General features: G+C 52.4%; 1 protein-coding gene across 1 annotated transcript in view; it reads right to left on the bottom strand.

Moving 5' to 3' along the window:
* CPT1A (carnitine palmitoyltransferase 1A) overlaps window positions 1-4,277 on the bottom strand; it is an 80,606-nt gene extending 76,329 nt beyond the window's left edge. Inside the window, exon 1 of the mRNA XM_008020926.3 lies at window positions 4,175-4,277. The gene's annotated coding sequence lies outside the window, so the exon portion shown is untranslated. The remainder of the gene's footprint in view (window positions 1-4,174) is intronic.
* Between the last annotated feature and the right edge of the window lie 8,943 nt (window positions 4,278-13,220).

Here is a 13,220-nt window from a genome sequence, read left to right as displayed (position 1 = left end):
CCAAATGCTCCTCCACTCCCTGCCTCCCTCACAGGAACTTCCCGTAACACAAACAGAAGTAACAGTGTCCTTCGTCAGGAGGTTGCGGCAATCCAGAGTGGAAAAAGGGTGCCTCGGGCAGGGCGAGGGGCTTATGCCTCTAATCCCAGTGCTTTGGGAGGCTGAAGTGGGAGGATCGCTTGAGGCCAGGAGTGCACTATGATTGTGCCACGGCACTCCAGCCTGGACAACAGGGCAAGACCTTGTCACTAAAGAAAAAAAAAAAAGGAAAAGAAAGGACGTCTCAAATGTTCTGCCATTCCTTCAACACATATCTGAATGTCTGCTCTGGGCCACTGAAATAATGAGGAAGGTGAGTGTAAGGGCGAGTTAGGAAGAAGTAGCAGCACTCAGCCCCGGCCACATGTGGGGGCTTAGGGAACACGAAGAATGCAGGCTGGCTCTCCGACTCTTGGGCTGGGTACCACAAACCACCAGCATCAGGAGTATGAAGCCTTCCTTTCTTAACTTAAAGAACTTGATGTCCAACGCCTAAGCTATATCCCTCAGGAAGCAGAGCGGTACCCACCCTACTGCCCAACCCTCCAAGGTGACCGTGATCCTCCTGCCCACCCTGGAGAGGCACGCCTCAGCAGCATCATTTCTTTCATTGTTAACTTGCAAAGATGTTCCTGGACCCAAGAACAATCCTCACCAAAAAAAAGGCAAAGGCAGACAGACACTTCTGAGGCTATCAGGTTACCCAAATAGGCAGCTGGCCTCAGCCCAGGGCCTGCTGGGGATCCAACCTTCACCCGACATTTGAATGAGGTAAAAGTTGAAATTTACACAAGGTAACAAATATTTGAAGCTAGCAAGCAGAAAAAAGTTCTTACTTGTGTTAAGCAATCAATTTGTTTAAAAAACATATCCTGTACATGTCGTCAAAGAAACTGTTAATAGTGGTAGCATCTGGAGAGGGGAACCAAGTGAGGACTCTACTCTGTATCTGTACCTTAAAAAAAAAAAAATAGAGACAGGATCTGGCTCTGTCACCCAGACTGGAGTGCAGTGGTGCAATCATAGTTCACTGCAGTCTCCACCTCCTGGGCTGAAGCCATCCTCCTACCTCAGCCTCCTGAGTAGCTGGGACCACAGATGCACTCCACCAGGCCTTACTAATTGTTTGTAGAGACAGGGGTCTGGCTCTATTGCCCAGGTTGGCCATTCCTGGCCTCAAAGCAATCCTCCCACCTTGGCCTCCCAGAGTACTGAGATTACAGGCGTGAGCCACGAGTCCTGGCCCATTCGTGCCTCTTTAACTTTGCATTGTGTGCTTATATCGCTTATTTGTAAAAACAATAAAACAAAAAAAGTCTTCACAAGAAAAGCTCAAGACTGGCAGAAGACAATTGAGGCCTCTTTAAAGTATGTTGGAGAGAATCTCTCCAACACAAACAATCTCGAACAGCCATTTTAATTCTCAAAACACCAATTCTTCCGGAATTCAAGTTCAGGTTTCCACCAGCAACAGAGCTCTGGCCTGCCAATAATAACCAAGCAGAGTGACTAAACATTTTTTCCAACAAAGGAAAAAATGCAAACGATCAAAGTGCAGAAGCAGCCCTTGGCCAGCGCAGGCGCCGGTTTCCGCCTCCCGCCGCCGCTGCCACCGCCCCTGCGCCTTTAGATTTCGGGCAGCAAGTTTAATTGCTTGCTTGGAACGCGTCCTCGGAAGGGCACCGCCAGCAACTGCGGCTTCGCGCCCCGCCCCTTCCCCCAAGCCCCGGGCGGGCGTCACGTGACGACTGAGAAAAGTAGGGGAAAGGTCAGCAGCAGCCCCGCCCCCGGGCTGGCGCGTCCCAGGCGCTCGGATCCTGTTCCACCCGCCGTGCCCACAGAGACCTTCCGGAGCGAGCTGGCGCGCGTCCCTGTGGCCACCCCAGCGACAGCGGGAGAAATGCAACGCACCTCTCCGTGGAAAGGTCGAGCCCTGCGGTGCCCAACTTTGGGGACAGCTCGGTGCTCAGTGCTTCTGATGACAGATGCTGCATCCAACGAGCCAGAAACGCAGGCACCGCGCTCAAGAGCCCAGGGCGCGTCTAAAAGGGGCTCACTGTGAAGCCCCAGTGAAAACTGACAGTGTTTTTATGAATGGGCACGCGGGGCCAGGGTTGGGTAAGGGCAGGCCCTCGTTCCAGGACTCCCTGGAGGCCCAGCTTGACCGCTCGGTGACCACTGGTCCGGGGCTGGGGCCAAACACAGCAGCCGCAGCAGCATCGGAAGGAACCCAGTTTAATTCTCTGCCCCAGGGTAGGCGGCTTGTGTTTAGTACCAACTCGAAACGTTATTTTGGCCTGTGCATGATGCTAATTTCTGCCACTTTGAAACAAAGTGTGTGCACTCCCAAACCTGGCCCTTTTTACTGTTTGATTCCAACTGTTAAGATAGAGTTCAAGTGCAAGGTCGAGGCAGCAATGCTTCACAGGAAGGAAACCAGTAATTTACATGCGAAAAGCAGTCCCCAGGTTCTTGGTATTGAGGCAAAACCAACCCAAAGAATCCCCAGACCAAATGACGGCTGGATGCTCGCTGGCCTCAGCGGTGTGCATTCTCAGCGACACTAATGTCCTCAATTTAATTGCTACGTTTACTCGGTTAGAGTCGCCTTAAAGAATTTGGAAAGGCCCGGGGATGGGGGTGCTTCCTGGCATAAATAAAAGACCAGGGCTCAACCACTTTTTATTCACTTGGTGTGTGGCTTAGAAGGAAATAAACATGCTTGCATATCTGGAATGACCAGAAACCGGACACCTGTGGAAGAAAATGGTGTAACAAAATACACCGTTGCAAAAGGTAAAACCGATTTTCATTTTATTCGGTAACTTACAAAGTTACCGGCTTCCTACTAAAATCTGTTCTTAAATATTTTATAACACACGGAGCCAAGAGGAACCGAAAGCCTGTGCCGAGTTGGGAATATTAACTCTGTTATGTATTTAACCTGGTAGTTAGTTGGGATTTTAACTCTCTGAGTTGTTTTCTTTTTCTCTTTTTTTTTTTTTTTTTTTTTTTTAAGTAAGATCAGCCCTCATCTTTGAGTCCTGCGGCTTTAAGGAAAGCCAAGGGCGGATTTACATTATGAAGACGCTGACCCACGGCCTTTCCTGACAAAGCGAAAGAAGCCGGCTGTTGGCTGGCCGCGGTGGTGGCTCCAAGAAGGGGCTGCCCCGCGTGGCCCTGACCGCACCGTCGGGCTCGCAGGCCAAGTTCGCCAGGGCCCGGCCACGTGACACCCCCACCCTCCCGCGGCCCCGCAGCTCCCGGCCCGGCACGACCTTGGGCACGCGCTCCGCGCCCACCTGCCCTTGACCCAGCGTTGCACGGGAGAGGCTGCGGGGCGCTCCCAAGCAGGCATGGGGCCCGGCACCCTCATCTTGCTCACGGCAGCGCTCGGACCGCGCCTGGAGTCCCTGCGCCAAGGGCGTGTCCCGACGGCTGCACTGCGAGGGCGGGCTTGGGGAGGGGGACCGGGGACACCGGCGCTGGGATGGGGTCAGCGGCGTTCTGCCGAATCCCGAGGGCCAAGCATCCCTCCCTCAGCCGCACTGCACCTGCTCGCAGGTGACAGATCCACGGGCGAACCCTCAGACCCAATCCTCTCCGGAGCCGGGGTGGGATGGGCAGGGACAGGAGCCGGAGGCCCTACTGGCCCCGGGCGAAGGCATCCTGGAAAGCATCCAGAGCGTCCAGCATCCCTCCCGCGGCCACCCGCAGGCAGACCGACCCCCGGTCAGACCCTCAAGACTCAATCCAGTCCGGAGCGGATTAAGGAGTGGGAGACAAGGGAGCCGGTGGCCCCGCTGGCCCCGGGTCGGAGGCCTCCAGCCAAGTCCGGATGGCCGAGCATCCCTCCCACGGCCGCACGGGACCCGCCTGCTGACGGACCGACCCCCGGCGGGCCCCCAGACCCAATCCCCTGCGGGACATGGGGAGCCTCGGCCCCTCTCCGGGTTCAGGATCTCCACAACCCCGCCGTCCGGGGGGAATACCGGGGTTCCTCTCGGCGCCCCGGTTCCGGCGGGGTCCCCCACCAGGTCGGGTTCCCGGCAGCCCCGCGCGCCGCCCGTGCCCGGCCCCCGCAGCCCGCAGGGCCGCTCCGTCACCCTCCCCACCGCGCGCGGCCGAGCCTCACCGAGTCAGCGACGGAGGTGCGGCAGCGGCGGCGGCGGCGGCGGCGGCGGCGGCGGCGGTGGCAGCGGCGGCAGCAGCGGCGGCAGCGGCGGCAGCGGCGGCTGAGTGAGCGAGCGGCGAGCGGGCTCCGGGGAAGGAGGGCCGCGGGTGAGGCCGAGCGCACCCGACGCCGGCGGCAGCGGATTGGCTGAGGCGGGTCCGGCTGCGGCGCCGGCGGGCGGGGGACTCCCGGCGCGCGGAGGGCGGACCCGGGGCCTGGGCGGGGCGGGGCGTCCACGGGGCGAGAAGGGGAGGGAAACTGAGGCTCCCGCGGGTGCTCGCGTCCTCGACCTCTGCCGGAATGGGGTCTAGGACGAAATTCCTCACCCTCCGAGCCTCAGTTTCCTCATCCGTAAAATGAGTCATCTCGTGGAGGCCGTGCGCATAAAATGCTTGGCTATGTGCCTGGCTCATGCTCGCGACTTATCGGCATTGCCCCGTGTAATGCTCCAGGCAGCCCCTGATGGTATTCACCCCCGACTCCTTTATGCAGACAAGGGTGGCGGGCCAGGAAATAAGTTGTCCAACGTCACTGAGCTGAGGAGCAACCGATCCACCGGGAGTGGTGGTGCGCGCCTATAATCCCAGCTACTCCGGAGGCTGAGGCGGGAAGATCGCTTGAAGCCAGGAGTTCAAGGCCAGCCTGGGCAACGTAGGGAGACCCCGTCTTTTTAAAAAAAAAAAAAAAAAAAAAAAGCGCGGGGAGTGATAGACCGGACAGTGGGTCCAGATCTGACTCCACAGCCCATGCCCCAAATCAGACCTTATACCACGAGCGATCCGGACGCAGCGTGGTTCCTCCTCATCTAGCTAGGATATAAATGCCTTCCTTACTGGGCTTTGGTGAGATTTGCTAAAATAATTCTTCCAACGTCAAGAACATAATAGGTGCCGGGAGAGGAGTAGCTGGAGTCCAGGGCAGAGTGACCGAGAGACCCTTGTGCTGGAGCTCGGGAGAGGGGCCAGGAGCGGGAACTGAACATCCACCCGTCCCAGGAGTCTAGGGTGAGCGCAGCTGCAGGGGACCCGGGGGGTTGACTGGGAGAGGGCCCCCAAGCATAACAGGAGGGCCAAGGGGCTCTTCCTGCCCGGGAGCCACCCCTCCCCTATCTTTACCCGCAATGCTTCCAGGCGCGAGCTGGCGGCTCTGCATACAGCAGGTGCTCCATAAGCGCACCGATTTTATGAACAAAGAGTCTTTTAAACCATTTTTTATGAACCCGGCTCTTTTTAAGGTCGACTACTTCTAGGTATGAAAAATCCATGTTAGCAACCATCCTTCTTTCTGTATTATTTGGCTGTTACCGCAGAATAATTTAGAAGAGAAAATGAAAGTTCTCCTTTGATCCCGCCCCCCACCACCGCTGCAGTTAACTCTCCCTGCGGTTCTCAGGCTCGCTGTTTTAAAGGAAGGCTAGGATGCAAGCTGTCTGTAAGCTGTTTTGTTTTCGCTTGGCTTCAGTCGTGGACATAGTTCTCTGTGGGGGGACGGAGATGACCGCCGGCCTTCCCAAGGCTGCGTAAGATTTCCTTTGACGATGCTGTGATCCATTTACGCGGCCCCCATTGGACAATTAAGCCCTCCTCCCCGCCCCCCACCCCACCATTGCAGGTATAAATAAAAGCTGCGTTGGCCGTCGATGTACCTCTTGGAGCTCCTGGTTCTCCTGTAGGATAGATCCCTGGAGGGGACGCAACCAGGCAATTGGTGTCACAGGCCAAGCTACCATGCCGAAAAGCTTACCAAGTTCCACTGCCACCCGCGCGTGCAAGCGGGTCCCTGTCTCCGATTAGGGATTATTTTAATCTTTGCCAATCCTAAAAGGAGGGGTGGAGGAGGGAAGAACCTCTCATCTCTCCTTTTAATTTGCGTTTCTTTGAGGTTAGAAGTTGGGGGTTTGTCCCCCTGCTGGCTCTTGTCTGGACCACAAGTGAGCCCGGGCACTCGACCCCCGCAGATTTCACCGCCCCAAAAGGCAGGTGGGCTGGACCAGGGCACACGTTCCCGACGCGCGGCTGCACCCCACGAGCCCTGGCGGTTCTTGCGCGTGGGGCTCTCCTTGCGCGTGGGCCTTCGCGGTTTGCGCTACAGAAGCTGGACTGTCATTCTCACCTCAAATGCCCTTCCCTCCTTTCCCTGGAACCTCAGCCGCCTACAGGTCCCGGCTCCAAGGTCACTTCCTCCCTCGCTCAGCGCCCCGGTGCGCGCCCAGCTGGGATTGGCCCCGCGCCCTGTCTGTTCCCAGGGCTCTTCGGCCTTGACAGTGTGCCCTTCCCTGCGCCCCGCCTCGGTGCCACCTGCAGGCCGGGCGGGGCAGGGACAGGGACCCGGTCTGTGGGGGCGTCGAGGCGCCACGCTCACCTGTGCCATGGAGGCCGTGCTCTCGGCGGCGGCAAGGAGCCTGCGACTGCAGCCACACTGGGGAGGCCTCATTCCCCTCCCGCCGACCACGCGGCAGCTGTCCTCCCCCGGTCGGCGGCTCCCCCGGCTGCGAAGCTGAGTCTATTAATAAAGAACCAGAGAACCAGGCCCCCCGGGGAGCTCCGGGCCTGAGCCTCAGTTCCCTGGGGCCAAAAAACATCTCCATGCCTGCCTCTGAAACTAGAATAATCTTTCTCAAGCCTTGTGTTTTTGTTTGTTTTTTTTTACAAATTCTGCCCCAGTTTGAATACTGTAGCAGTTGCCTACCATAGCTACAAGAAAACTTTTCTTTTTAATGAAGGTAATGTTTTTATTTATCGCTAAGATTTATCTTTTTACTCTAAAAAATACTTTTTTATGGAAAAATCCAAACCTTTTTGTTCATTCATTCATTCATTTTTGAAACAGGATCTTTCTCTGTTGCCCAGGCTGGAGGGCAGTAGCAAAATGACAGCTCACTGCAGCGTTGACATCCCAGGCTCAGGCAATCCTCTCACCCCAGCTTCCTCAGTAGCTGGGACCACAGGCAAGTCCCGCCATGCCTGGCTAATTTTTTGAAAAATCCAAACCTTTGAAAAAAATTAACCAGAACAGTATAATAAAGGCCCGTACAACCAAAACTCAAGTTCAACAGTTACTGAGCTAGGGCCAAGGTATATGCTTGTGTTCCTACCCACTCCTGCCCAGTCCTACTGTTTATTTTAAAGCAAATTCAGAAATCCTACCGTTATGTCCACAAATCCTTTTGTTTTTTTTTTTGTTTTGTTTTTTGAGATGGAGTATTGCTCTGTCGCCCAAGCTGGAGTGCAGTGGCGCAATCTCACCTCACTGCAACCTCTCACAAGCCCCTCCAGGGCTCAAGCGATTCTCATACCTCAGCCTCCCGAGTAGCTGAGATTACAGACGTGCATCACCATGCCCAGTAAGTTTTGTATTTTTAGTAGAGACAGGGTTTCACCATGTTAACCAGGCTGGTCTCCAACTCCTGATCTCAGGTGATCCATCCGCCTCAGCCTCCCAAAGTGCTGGGATTACAGGTGTGAGCCATTGCGCCCGGCCCTCAAATTCTTGAGTACAAACTTCTAAAAGATAAATATTCTTAACTAAAAAATATGACCATACTATCGTTGTCCCATCTAAAATAGATGAACAATTGTGACAGAAAATGGTAAACCCTGTTGCCTGCCAAGAGCACAGCTGAGTCCCCACTCGATCTCACCAGCCTCATTTCTTGCTGGCAACTCCCAGCAGATTCTGATCCAGAAGTATGTAGGATATTTTGGAACTCAGTTCTGGTTTTCCCATAGGAAACGGTGTTGAAATCTCAGCGTGGTGTGCTTCCCTCTCCTCTCCAAAGCCTGTAGTCCCTCTGACCTTGAACCTTGGGCCCCTGTAGGTGTTGAGTAAATATGGTCAGTTCCACTTTGCTGAGCCTGCATCACCAGGGTTTCATGAGGACAGAACCGGGTGATGCAGACGAAAGCACCTACACGCAGCAAGAGGACGTGCACGGAAAGGACTCAGAGCAACAAGTGCACTGTTTTCTTAACGAACAGGTCTGCTCTGACGCGGGATCAGAACACATTCTTTTGTTGTTGTTTGTTTGAGATGGAGTCTCCCTTCGTCACCCAGGCTGGAGTGCAATGGTGTGATCTCGGCTCACTGCAACCTCTGCCTCCTGGGTTCAAGCGATTCTCCTGCCTCTGCCTCCCAAGTAGCTGGGATTACAGGCACGTGCCACCACAGCTAATTTTTGTACTTTTAGTAGAGACAGGGTTTCACCATGTTGGCCAGGCTGATCTTGAACTCCTGACCTCAAGTGATCTGCCCGCCTCAGCCTTTCAAAGTGGTGGGATTACAGACATGAGCCACCGCATCCGGCCCAGAACACATTCTATCCAGCTGTTCCTAGCTGCTTTTGCTGCCCATCTGTGCCTCAGTTTCCTCACTTAAAAGAGGACTGACTGGGTGCGGAGTCTCACGCCTGTAAACGTAGCACTTTGGGGCTGAGGCGGGTGGATCACCTGAGGTCAGGAGTTGGAGACCAGCCTGACCAATGTGGTGAAACCCCATCTCTACTAAAAATACAATAATTAGCAGGACGTGATGGTAGGCTCCTGTAATCCCAGCTACTCGGGAGGCTGAGGCAGGAGAATGGCTTGAACCTGGGAGGCAGAGGTTGCAGTGAGCCGAGATCGTGCCATTGCACTCCAGCCTGGGCAACAAGATTGAAACTCAGTCTAAAAACAAACAAACAAACCAAAAAAAAAAAAAAAAAGAGGACCTTGACCCAGGGCACTAATGAGCAAGCTTTCACCACTCTCCCTCATCCCTTCAGATCCAGGACTCCGCTGTTTCTTCTGCACCTCTTAGTCCCCAGCACCCTGGCTGGCCCATTGAGGCACAAGGAAGGTCAGCAGGGGGTTGCCTTCCTGGGGAGGCAGCACAGTGAAGAAGCAAGAATGGAGGTCAGAAGAGGGTCCAGCAGGCCACGGGGCGCAGAGCTGAGTCTGGCTGGCTGCATGCGTGGCTTACTGCCCATCTGGCCTCAGTTTCCTCACTTCAAAAAAAGAGGATGGGCCAGGCGTGGTGGCTCACACCTGTAATCCTAGCACTTTCAGAGGCTGAGGCAGGTGGATCTCTTGAGGTCAGGAGTTCGAGACCAGCCTGGCCAACAAGGTGAAACCCATTCTGTACTAAAAATACAAAAAAAAAAAAAAAAAAAAATTCGCCAGGCATAGTGGTTGGCACCTGTAATCCCAGCTACTTGGGAGGCTGAGGCGGGAGAGTCACTTGAACCCAAAAGGCAGAGGTTGCAGTGAGCCGAGATTGTGCCACTGCACTCCAGCCTGGGCAACAGAGTGAGACTCCGTCTCAAAAAAAAAAAAAAAAAAAAAAAAAAAAAAGAGAGAGGACATTGACCCTGGGCACTAATAAGCAACCTTTTCACCACTCTTTTCTTTCTAATCTTATTCTGATTAGTTCATTTATTTCGAGAATCTGGTGTTGGGAGCGTGAACTCCAGAACCACTCAGCCTGTGTTCAAATCCTGTCTCTGCCACTTACTAGCCAAGTGATCTTAAACCTCCCTGCACCTCAGTTTCCTCATCTGTAACATGGGAAAGAAACGGAAGCTGCCTTGGAGAGTTGTAATGAAGATAAGTAACTGACAGGAGTGCTTAGAGCATTCCCTGGTACACAGCAGGTGCCACGTAAGCTTTAGCTGGGATTATTATTCCCCCCACCCCGTCATAAGTCCATGTTTTCAAAACTGTTGCCCTCCCAGATCAGAGAATGTTGGAAAAAAAGGAAAAAATATATAAATGAATAAACAAAAACTGTTGCTTATAAACAGTACATGTAATGGGGGAATAATGAATTTTCTGGTGCATACAGCAGAAATCTGCAAAACTGCCAGCTGGAGACTATGACCAGCATAAAATTCATTCATTCCTTTAAAAGATGCTTGTCAATAAGCACAGTGGCTGCCAAGACACCGTGTACTGCCAGCCAAGAACCAAAAATCTGGGCATTTTAATCTATACAGGTTAATTTCAGATAGATGAGGGGCCTCTTTAAGGCCGTTTGAAATGGTCAGAATAGTTCAAGGGTCACTATTACTCCCTGCTCAGTTTCCCCAGTCATCTCTGAGGCCCGCATCTACCCAGCCTACTTAGAGAGTATGCATTCAGGCCAGGACCTGGGCTTCTTCATGGGATCAGAGCAGCGTGCTGGGCCCAGAGCAGGCAATGCCTTAATGGATGCTATTGAAGTTGGTGTCTCGACTTGCCCATCACCAGGGCCAGGGAAGTCTTGCTCCTGACTGCTATGCCGGCAGCCCCGACACTGGGACTTCACGCACAGGGAGGAGGTGACCCTCCTGTAGCTCATTTTAGCAGACACCTGAGTTTTTAAATGAGAGCATTGGCAAAAGGTCTTCTGTGTGAAGGACATAAATCCTCCCCTTTGGAGGCAGAGGTAGAAGGAGAACGAGAGAGGTAGGTAATAACTTAAGTCTTTATAGTTTTTAAATTTGGAAGGGCTGGGCGCAGTGGCTCATGCCTGTAATCCCAGCACTTTGGCAGGCTAAGGTGGGTGGATCATCTGAGTTCAGGAGTTCGAGACTAGCCTGGCCAACATGGTGAAACCCCGTCTCTACTAAAAATACAAAAATGAGCCAGGCATAGTGTCACACGTCCATAGTCCCAGCTACTTGGGAGGCTGAGGCAGGAGAATCACTTGAACCTGGGAGGCGGAGGTTGCAGTGAGCTGAGATTGCACCGTTGCACTCCAGCCTGGACAACAAGAACAAAATTCCGTCTCAAAAAAAAAAAAAAATTTGGAACGAGGAGTCACTGACCCTTGGAAAACCTAATGATGGCTATAAATTCTATCCTTGGAAACACACACATGCACACACACGTGCACACATGCACACACACGCACATGCACACACACAGGCACACACACACACGAACACACACACAGGCACACACACATAGTAAATCATTCCAGTTATGGCCCTTCAAAGGCCTGTCTCTAGCCTCCTGCGTCACACAGATTAAGAAAAAATATCCCAAACTTGGAAATAAGGCAAAAGCATGTCTGAATGTGATTTCAGTGTCACACTGAATCATTGCCTAACTGTCCCATTCAAGGATTCGCTCATTTTCTAGGGAACAGTATCTTGGACAAGGCCCCAGAGTCTGTGAAGTTACATGTGAGCTGGTAGATTTTTGTCCAATAGAAATTCAAAAGATTTCAGTTGATAGAAACAAGAATTCCCCAAGGTTATGATTTTATTGCCCTGTAGGACATTAACCAGTTTTGTAGCAATCTTATAGCAGTTTTCTTTTCTTTCCCTTTTATTTTTATTTTTGAGTTGGAGTTTCACTCTGTCACCCAGGCTGGAGTGCAGTTGTGTGATCTTGGCTCACTGCAACCTCCACCTCCCGGGTTCAAGCAATTCTCCTGTCTCAGCCTCTTGAGTAGCTGGGACTACCGGCACCCACCACCACGCCCGGCTAATTTTTGGTAATTTTTTGTAGAGACGGGGTTTCACCGTGTTAGCCAGGATGGTCTCAATCTCTTGACCTCGTGATCTACCTGCCTCGGCCTCCCACAGTGCTGGGATTACAGGCTTGAGCCACTGCACCTGGCTGATGGACTTTCTTATAGTTATTTAACAGTTTAGCACACATCTTTATGAGACAAATATAAGAAACCATGTTTACTCATTTCTGTTTGCAGCATCATTTCACAAAGACCCTGATTCTGACTTGCAGCTCTCCAGAAGGATGCTTTGAAGACAAAACACGACAGAGCCCATGGCCCCCATGCCTCTTGCCCAAGTTACTATATTTCTTGAATGATAAGTGACCCTAATCCTTGCCTTTTTCTGCACATGAAATAATGTCAGCTGGGCGAGGTGGCTCACACCTGTAATCCCAGCAGTTTGGGAGGCCAAGGCGAGCCGATCACCTGAGGTCGGGAGTTGGAGACCAGCCTGACCAATATGGAGAAACCCTGTCTCTACTAAAAATACAAAATTAGCTGGGCATGGTGGCGCATGCCTGTAATCCCAGCTACTCGGGAGGCTGAGGCAGGAGAATGCCTTCATCCCGGGAGGCAGAGGTTGCAGTGAGTTGAGATCACACCATTGCACTCCAAGCCTGGGCAACAAGAGCGAAACTCCGTCTCAAAAAAATAAATAAATAAAAGTAAATAACCTCTAACAAGGTTAGTGATTATGCCTCTGTAATCTATAACCAAATATAGCCAAACCCAACTTCTGATGTGATTCTGCTTCAATGTAACTTCTGAGAAAGTTTGATGTGATTTTGCACAGGCGGAACCTCCACCACGGGTATATAAGCTGTGGCCTGAAACACCATGGCGGGGCAATATGATGGAACTGCTCCTGGGCTATAGGCTTCAGTCAATAGTCCTCAGCAAGATCTCCGAATAAACTAACTTTAAAGCTTCAAAAGCTTGACTTTTTTTTTCCTTTAGTTGACATCTTTCAAATTACATATGAAGAGGTTGCCATAATCCTTTTAGCACTTAGGTCCTAGAAAGATTTTTTGTTTGTTTGTTTTTTGAGACAGGGTCTCCCTTTGTCACCCAGGCTGGAGTGCAGTGGTGCAGTGACACAATCTCAGTTCCCTGCAGCCTCGGCTTGCTGGGCTCAAGCGATGCTCCTGCCTCAGCCCCCCAGTAGCTGGCACTACAGGCAAATGCCACACCTGGCTAATTTTTGTATTTTTAGTAGAGACAGGATTTCACCATGTTGCCCAGGCTGGAGGTACTGGAAAGAGGAAACCTCTGAATCCGGCCCTGGTCTTACACATACTCATTCATTTGATCATGCATTCACTCATTCTGCAAATATGTATTGAGCCCCTACACTTATGCCAGCACTATTCTAGACACTGGGGCTCTCAGGGAGTGAACAGAGCATTTTAACCAAGCCACATCCTCAGAAGCCCAAATCCTAGTGAGAGAGGTGGCCAAGAAACAAACTCATGTGGAAAGGGCAAAGGAGGCTGGGTGCAGTGGCTCATACCTGTAATCCCAGCATTTTGGG

The sequence above is a fragment of the Chlorocebus sabaeus genome, chromosome 1, assembly GCF_047675955.1.
Source record: "Chlorocebus sabaeus isolate Y175 chromosome 1, mChlSab1.0.hap1, whole genome shotgun sequence".
NCBI lineage: Eukaryota > Metazoa > Chordata > Mammalia > Primates > Cercopithecidae > Chlorocebus > Chlorocebus sabaeus.
Note: the sequence above shows the minus strand (reverse complement) of the source record. Positions and strands in the feature narration are given on the sequence as shown.